This window comes from Camelus bactrianus, chromosome 31 (assembly GCF_048773025.1).
Source record: "Camelus bactrianus isolate YW-2024 breed Bactrian camel chromosome 31, ASM4877302v1, whole genome shotgun sequence".
NCBI classification, from domain to species: Eukaryota; Metazoa; Chordata; class Mammalia; order Artiodactyla; family Camelidae; genus Camelus; species Camelus bactrianus.
Genome location: NC_133569.1, coordinates 11,169,443 through 11,177,923, shown reverse-complemented (window position 1 = coordinate 11,177,923; position 8,481 = coordinate 11,169,443).

The following is an 8,481-nucleotide window of genomic DNA, read 5'->3' as shown; positions in this document are numbered from 1 at the left end:
TGGTCGCCAGATGCAGTGGGAGACCCTCCGGTGCTTTACAGGCCCCCGTCCTCCTGCCCTGGGCTAACAGGCTCGCACAGAACCCTGACGTGGAAACGGGGAGGGGCAGTCAGATGTCACGGGCCCTGGGCCCCGAGGTGGGGATGGTGGGGATGGTGGGGAGGGGAGGCCAGACAGGCCGGCGGTGATGCCAGGGTCTGGGGGGAAAGCGGCGGGGGCTGAGGGGGCCCTGGAGCGCCTGCTTCTGTGATGACTCCTCAGGAATTCGAGCGGCTCCCTGGCTCTGGGCCGTGCTCTCTGAACGGGCCTGGCTCTGGAAGCAGGCTGACCTCCTGTGCGCTGCACCACCTCTTCCAAGGCCTGGTGACGCTTGTCTGCTATTTTGCTCACACTTGGGGGTGGGGGTGCGTCCTGTGTGTCTCTGACAATGGGAGTTAAGGTGTGTTCTTCTAGACGGGGTGGATTCCGCTGCGAACCTTTGGGAGAAGGAAAACATTTAGATTTGCTGTAGCTTTTATTGGACTTCTTGCAGACAAGGATGAGAGGAGGTGCAGGGTTGTCGGTACCAAAGGCTGCATCTTTGGGGTCTGAAGACTTCTCGTGAGAGTAACAGGACCTGCTCCGTCCCCACGGAGCCAGAGTCCAAGTGCCTGTCACAGGGAGGAATCCAAGCATCAGTGCTCCTGAGACACCCTGCCCCCCATCCCTGACCGTGAGCCTCTGGCCCTGTGGGTGCGGGGATAGGGCCAGGGGGCTGGGTCCCGTGTCACTAAGTTACTGGGGCAGAGAGTTGCTAGTGGCCGAGTGGGGCCTGGAAGTGGCAAGTCACGTGCTGTGGACAAAGCCCTGAGCCGGCCTGGCCAAGCGCGTCAGGAGGAGGCAGGATGGGCCCCAGAGCTCATCACATCTCTCCTCTCACTGGCCCTCAGGTCACCTTCATCTCAGTGAAGGGGGGTCCCAGCCAAACCGACCCAGGGAGTTGGAATTGAATCCCCAATCCCCCCGCAGCTCCTGGGCATAGGGTGTGTGGGGGCAGTGGGCATGCAGCTGAGGGATTGGGGTGTCTTCTCGGTAGAAAGGAGCAGAGTAGGGATTGACTCTGTCCCTGCGTTTCCTGTCCTCTGCCCCCACTGCTCCACCAGCGAGAACAGAGTCCTTTGTAGAAGTTCAAAAAATGGGCAGGAAACCTAAACAGACAGTTCTCCAATGGAGACATACAGGTGGCCAACAGGCACATGAAAAATGCTCAGTATCACTAATTACCAGAGAAATGCAAATCAAAATTACAATGAGGTATAACTTCACATCAGCCAGAATGGCCATCATCAAAAGTCCACAAGTGACAAATGCTGGAGAGGGTGTGGAGAAAAGGGAACCCTCCTACACTGCTGATGGGAATGCAGTTTGGTGCAGCCACTGTGGAAAACAGTATGGAGATTCCTCAAAAAACTAAAAATAGACTTACCATATGACTCAGGAATCCCACTCCTAGGCATGTATCTGGAGAAAAATATAATTTGAAAAGACATTTGCACCCCAATGTTCATAGCAGCACTATTTACAATAGCCAAGACATGGAAACAGCCTAAATGTCCATTGACAGATGACTGGATAAAGAAGCTGTGGTATATTTATACAATGCAACATTACTCAGCCATAAAAAAGAATAAGATAATGCCATTTGCAGCAACATGGTTGGACCTGGAGATCATCATTCTAAGTGCAGTAAGCCAGAAAGAGAAAGAAATACCATTTGATACCACTCATGTGGAATCTTTAAAAAATATATATATATATAAAGGAATGTTTATTTACAAAACAGAAAAAGACTCACAGACAGAAAACAAACTTATGGTTACCAATGGGGAACAGGGTGGGGAGGGATAAATTGGGAGTTCGGGATTAGCAGACACTAACTACTATATATAAAATAGATAAACAACAAGATCCTACTATACAGCACAGGGAGCTATATTCAATATCTTGCAATGGCCTATAATGAAAAATATGAAAAGGAATACACACACACACATACACACACATAACTGAATCACTTTGCTGTACACCTGAAACTAACACAATATTGTAAATCAACTGTACTTCAATTAAAAAATTAAATTTAAATAAAAAATAGAAGTTCCAGAAGCAATGACTCTCTGGGGCCAGGCGTGGTGGTGAGGCCCTCACCAAGCACAGGTCATTCCAGCCCCACGGGGCCCCGGTGGGGACAAAGCCCCCCACTGTGACAACCCCCACCCGCTACCCACGGGAGGCAGATTCTCCTTAAACCCTCGGCGCACAAGGCCTCCTAGGTTGGCTCCTGGCCTCAGGGCCACGGCCTGGGTCCTTGACCCACCCTGCTCTCCTGGGTCAGGCGGGCAGCTGCCCTGCCCTCTCTGGCTCCCGAATCAAAGTTGAGCCTGACGCCCAGGTCAAGTGGCTGGACATGCGCTGCAAAGGACTCTGGGAAACCAGCAGCCGGCATCTTCCCCCTTTCTCTCCCAGAGGTGGTCTTGTCTCCTGAAAGACTCACAAGGTAGGTAATTGCTCCAAATGGGACAGGGGCTTGGATGATGCTGGCCGTGAAGAATGGCTCACTGGGGGAGGGGCGGGTGACTGGGCAGGTTTATAGATGCCGGAAGGATCAGACCAACCGGCTGCTAATTAATGGGTCCTTTTCCATCTGAAAGAAGGCTGTTACAGGCATACCTCGCCACTCTGCATTTTTGTGTGACAGGAGATTTTTTTTTCAATCAGTGGCTTATTTTATCTGCAGGTGACACAGAAGTAGAGGGGACGCTAATACATTCAGGGGCAAAATCAGAATCACAAAAGCTCTCTGAAAGTCCAGATCAGACAGCCCGAATCACAAGACAGAGTCTATCTGTAAGTAAATGGCAGCTCTGTGTTCAGGTTTTCAAAACCCAACCACTCAAATATGTCGTTGCTGCGAAGAAACAAGCCATCGTTTAATGTGGTTCCCAGGACAGCTCATTAAACCCTGGACTGCGTGAATGGACGCATAGTGCTCAGAACAAAGCCGTCTGCCCCGCACGCAGCAGCCACAGCTGAGCCCCAAGCCAGACCCCCCAGCACCACGGTCCTCCAGGGGCCGGCCTATCAGAGATGCTCAGGGAACCTCGGGCAGCGGGCAGCTCAGCGCCTGGGAGGAGGAGGGACCTCGGAGGGAGGGCCAGGGTGTGGTCACCGGCTACCCAAACAGCCTGCACCTGGAGAAGGTGCGGTTTAGCCCACAAGTGTCGAGAGGCAAAACTGAGGCCGATCCAGCGAACTCAGGGCATCCTCAACAGCAGGAGGGCTTCTGCCTCCTCCATCCAGAGCTGGAGGAGCCTGGGGGTGGGGTAGAGGTCACAGGTACCTATCCCTGAAGCTGTTCAGGGGAGAGGTCGCAGCCAGCACACGGGGCACTGTGTTGGGGCCCCAAGCTAAGCTTAGATTAGATTAAGAGTAAGTGAACTTCTAACCTTTTTCTTTAGTGAGATACAGTTGGCACAGGACACCATATTCGTGTCAGGTGTGTGACCTAGTAACTCGTGTGTGTTGTGACCTCGTCACCACATTGTCTAGTTAACATCCTTTCCCACACGGTGGAATTTTTGTCTTGGGATAAGAACTTTTAAGATCCTCTCTCTGAACCACTTTTGAATATGTAAGGATCATTAAAACAGTCCTCACGCAGTGCATCACATCTCAGGACTTACATATTTTATAACTGGAAGTTTGACCCCCTGTCCACTGCCCCTCCACACTGTTGGCACCACCAATCTGTTCTCTGTATCCAAGAGCTGACGGTTTTGTTTGTTTGTTTTTAGATTCCACATGTAAGTGAGATCATATGATATTTGTCTTTCTCTGACTTACTTCACTTAGTATAATAATCTCCAGGTCCACCCATGGTGCTGCAAATGGCATTTCATTCCTTTTTATGGCTGAGTAGTATTCCATTGTATAAATACACCACATCTTTATCCAATCATCTGTGGATGGACACTTAGGTTGTTCCCATGTCTTGGCTATTGTAAATAGTGCTGCTGTGAACACTGGGGTGCATGTGTCTTTTCAAATTAGAGTTTTTATTTCTTCCAAATAAATACCTAGGTGTGGAATTCCTGGGTCACATGGTAGTTTTATTTTTAGTGTTTGAAGGAACCTGCATACTGTTGTCCACAGTGGCTGCAACAATTTACATTCTCACCAGCAGTGTAGGAGGCTCCCTTTTCTCCACACCTCTGCCAACCCTAGCTACTTCTTATCTTTTTGATGATAACCATCTGGCAGACGGGAGAGGATACCTCCTTATTGCTTTGACTTGCGTTTCCCTGCCGATCAGTAATACTGGCCATCTTTTCCTGTGCCTGTTGGCCATCTGTGTGTCTTCTTTGGAAAAATGTCTGTTCAGATCTTCTGCCCGTGTATTCCTTGGGTTGTTTGTTTTTGCTGTTCAGTTGTATGAGTTCTTTATACATCTTGGATAGTAACCCCTTATCTCCCTCATCTTACAGATGTAAAATCTGCAGGTGTTCTCTCCCACTAAGTAGGCTGCCTTTTCATCGTGTTGATGGTTCCCTTTGCTGGGCAGAACCTTTTCGTTTGAGGTATTCCCACTTGTTGATTTTTGTTTATAACTTTCAAGTTTAAGGTTCTACTTTTTACGAAAATATCAGACATTACAAAGGTAATACGACCAGCTCTAATGCACATGTAAGCATTTTAAAAGTTTTTTTAATATAAAAAAAAATGCAGAGATGCTTTGTGGCTGACCCAAGGAAGACAAAGGTTGCTCAGGAGTGTGGGTGGGAGTGGAGCTGCTGCGGGCGGGTTGATGGGGGCTCCTCGCTCAAGGATTCAGGACGGAGCCAAGGCTGTGGCCCCAGGGGCTGCGTGTTTTTCTGGCCGCCACACCAGCCATCAAGCTGTTCCCCAAAACAACCAAAGCAGACGGCCGGCCACCTCTGACTGGCCCTGTGGGACCCGTGGGCCGCGCCAGCTTCCAGTGCGGCCGGGAGAGCGGCCTCATTTCACCTGCGGCGTCGGCCACGCTTTGATGTCAGTGACGCAGGAACCATTCCGGCCACGCAGGCCTGGGAGCCCGGCTTCCCTGGTGGGGCGGGGCCGCGCTGCAGTTTCCCAGAGAAAGAAAACAAGGACGTTTTGCTCCAGGGCACTTGGGGAACGGCGGGCTGGGCCTCTCACCCACACGGAGGCCTAGCTCGGGAGCCAGGCGCCAGCGGAGCACGGGGTGGGCGGAGGCCCCTGCCGGCAGGGGTGGGTCCCGCGGGGGGGCGCCGCAGGACTGGACGGGTGTAGCGCGGTTACGTTGTAGTTTTCTGCTTCCAAGGTGACAGGTGAGGGGGGCGGAATAAAGAAGCAGAGGCTGCACTACTTGCATCATCTCTCATCAGGACACACCGTGGGGACTACCACTGTTAGGATGACGTTGGCGGGCAGTGTTCGTGTCTCCGTGACCCGCAGAAGAGACCGGTGGTTTCTCCCTCCCGAATGTGTCCCCAAAGCGTTCAGGGAGGCCAGAGAAGCACGCCGATGAGGGCGGGTTCCTGGAAGTTCAGAGTACTCGTGTGTGTCTGGGGCAGGTGCCCCGAACCACGCCCCAGCAGGCAGGCGCATCCTCAGCCTGCGAGGCAGCCTCGTGGTCGGCACCTTGCGGGTCGGGGCGGGGGGGGGGGGGTCCGATGTGCACTTGCGCTTCAAACCTATGGAAATTAAGCCCTTGTCGGTCGCATCATTTGCAAATACTTTCTCCCATTCCATAGGTTGCCTTTTTGTTTTTTTGGATGGTTTCCTTTGCTGTGCAAAAGCTTCTAAGTTTAACTGGGTCCCATTTGTTTATTTTTGCTTTCATTTCTTTTGCCGTGGGAGACTGACCTGGGGGAGCGGCGCTGAGATTTAAGTGAGAGAGTTTTGCCTGTGTTTTCTTCTGAGAAGTTATGGTTGGTGTCTTGTCTATTGAGATGATTGTGTCATTTTTTTGTCCTTTCTCTTGTGGGTGTGGTGTCTCACATTGTTGATTTGCGTATGTTGAACCGTCCTTGTGACTCTGGAATGAATCCAACTTGATCACAATGTATGATCCTTTTCATGTGTTGTTGAATGTAGTTTGCTAATATTTTGTTGAGAATTTTTGCATCTGTGTTCATCAAAGATGTCGGCCTATAATATTTTTTCTGGTAGTATCTTTGTCTGGTTTTGGTATCAGGATGATGGTGGCTTCATAGAATGAATTTGGGAGTGTTTCCTCCTCTTTAATCTGTTGGAAGAGTTTGAGGATCTTTGTACTCTTGGTGGACTTCCCCAGCAAAGCCATTGGTCCTGGACTTTTGTTTGAGGGATTTTTTTTATTATTACAGATTCTGTTTCACTTCTAGTGATTGATTTATTCAAATTATCTGCTTCTTCTTGACTCACCTTTGGCAGGCTGTGTGTTTCTAGAAACGTGTCCATTTCTTTTCGGTTGCAGTACGACCTTAAAAATCTCTCTCTGGTCGAGTCTTCCCCCACAGTAAAGCCTGGGACTCCTATGCTTTGATGGAAGGACGTTAGGAGGTCTGGCTTTGGGGTGCTTCGAGAGCCGAATGTTCAGTCTTATTTGTTCCAAAAGTCCTGGCAGCTTGGTACCATGAACTCATTGGCACATTGGCCCAGTCTGTCTCAGGGCTGGCACCGCGTGGTGAGGGTGGCAGGGACAGGCGGTGGGGTGGCGTGGGGACCTGCAGGCACGGGAAGGACTCTCGCAGACTGTCCCTGATGATGCAGCGGGAGGAGGGGGTGCTCCTGACGAAGGGGGAACTGTTGGGGGCCCTCAGACAGCACAGCCCCAGGGAGAGTGGGCTCATTTCTCCCACAGAGAAGTGGGTGGGAGCCATTCCCAAGGGCCTGCGCCGTGGACTGGCTGCTGACCGATTTCAGAGGCTCGAACATCAGAGGCGGGTTTGCTTCGGTTTGTTGAAAGGTGCTTTATTGGGAGGATTTCCACTTCGGGTCTGGCTGCAGGGCAGCGTCCCGTCTTTCCCCGTCTCCTTGCAGAGTCTAAAGCCCACAGGTTCCCAGGCCCTGTCCTTTCAGCGGGATTGCCCGTGTATCTGGTCTTGAGAGCTGGTGCAGCGCAGCATTGCTGTGTGGTGGCTGACACTGTGTTTCCAACATGGGTCTGAGTGCAGGATGTGGCAGGGGGCAGAGGAGATGTCCGTCAGCTTTGGGAAATGCTGGGTTTCCCAGAGCATAAGTCGTAAACAGACTGTCATGAGCTCTCAGAAGGAGGCTCTCGTTGGCTTGTCCGAAGGAGGGGACAGGAAACTGGAAAGCTCTGGGGAGCCGGGAGGGACTGTCACTGGGGACTCTTTCCCACCTCCCTCGGTCCCACAGCCCTGAAGGAGCTGGTGGTGCCCAAGATGCACAGCTGTGGTGTGTTTGCTCGGAAAGGCACCATGGGGTAAGTGACATGGTGGCCCCGTCCTCGGAACCAAGCCAGGCTCAGAGGCACGATGTGGGCTGGATGTGGAGGAGATTCCTCTGTCACCGTGCTGGGTTACACTTCATCGTCGACACGGGAGCGCGTCTGGTGGGCCTGCGGCTTCCCAGGCTGGCGGTGGCCTTGCGAGGACTGTTATAGACACACGGGACCCATATCCTGCAGAGAGAATGCCTACCTCCCCCTCTGTCCCATGACCTCGAACATTCCAGTCACCACCATGGCCTTTTGTTCTTGGAGGAGACTGGAACTTTGGAAAGTGGGGTCACTCCATTGCTTCTTGAAGGTCATCTTCCCAGACTTGCCTGACCCTCAGAATCTCAGTCGTGTTTTGCACATCTGTTTTTTGAAGTTTGTTTTTTTAATTATAAGCTACTGTGTTTCAAGCTTACAGAGTGCAGAAAATAACATAATAGGTCACCAAGTACCCACCATCCAGATTTAACCAATACTAACATTTTGCCCCATCTGTACTGAACATTTTTTAAGATTGCAGGTGGAATTAAAACCCCTGCATATCTGCTTTTGGTAGATGGCAAAGTGTAGTAAGTAAGTTCAATTCTAGTAGGTTGCTGGTTTCACACATCAGCTTCCTCTGAGCCTCCAGGGGATGGACTGCGTGGATCTGCGCAGAGCAGCGAAGCGCAGGGGTGAAGCACTCGCCTTGGTACGGATCCTCTCAGACTTCCATCATGTACGTTCTCCCACCAGCTTGTCGGATGTCTGCACGACAGCGCCCATCCCAAAGGCAGGACCCCCCTGAGTCCAGGAGTTCCAGGGGTAAAAGAATACACCGAGCTGCTCGCAGTGTTGCCCCATTTAATAAAAAGGTCACTAAATATTTTCGGAAAATTAAACAACTCTTTAAACGATGTTCAAAAACTTTCCATGTCCACATCAGCTGAAGTCCTGGAAAGCCAGGGTTCACCTGCCTCTTCTTATGGCCACTGCAGGATCCAGGCTTCACAGGGAGA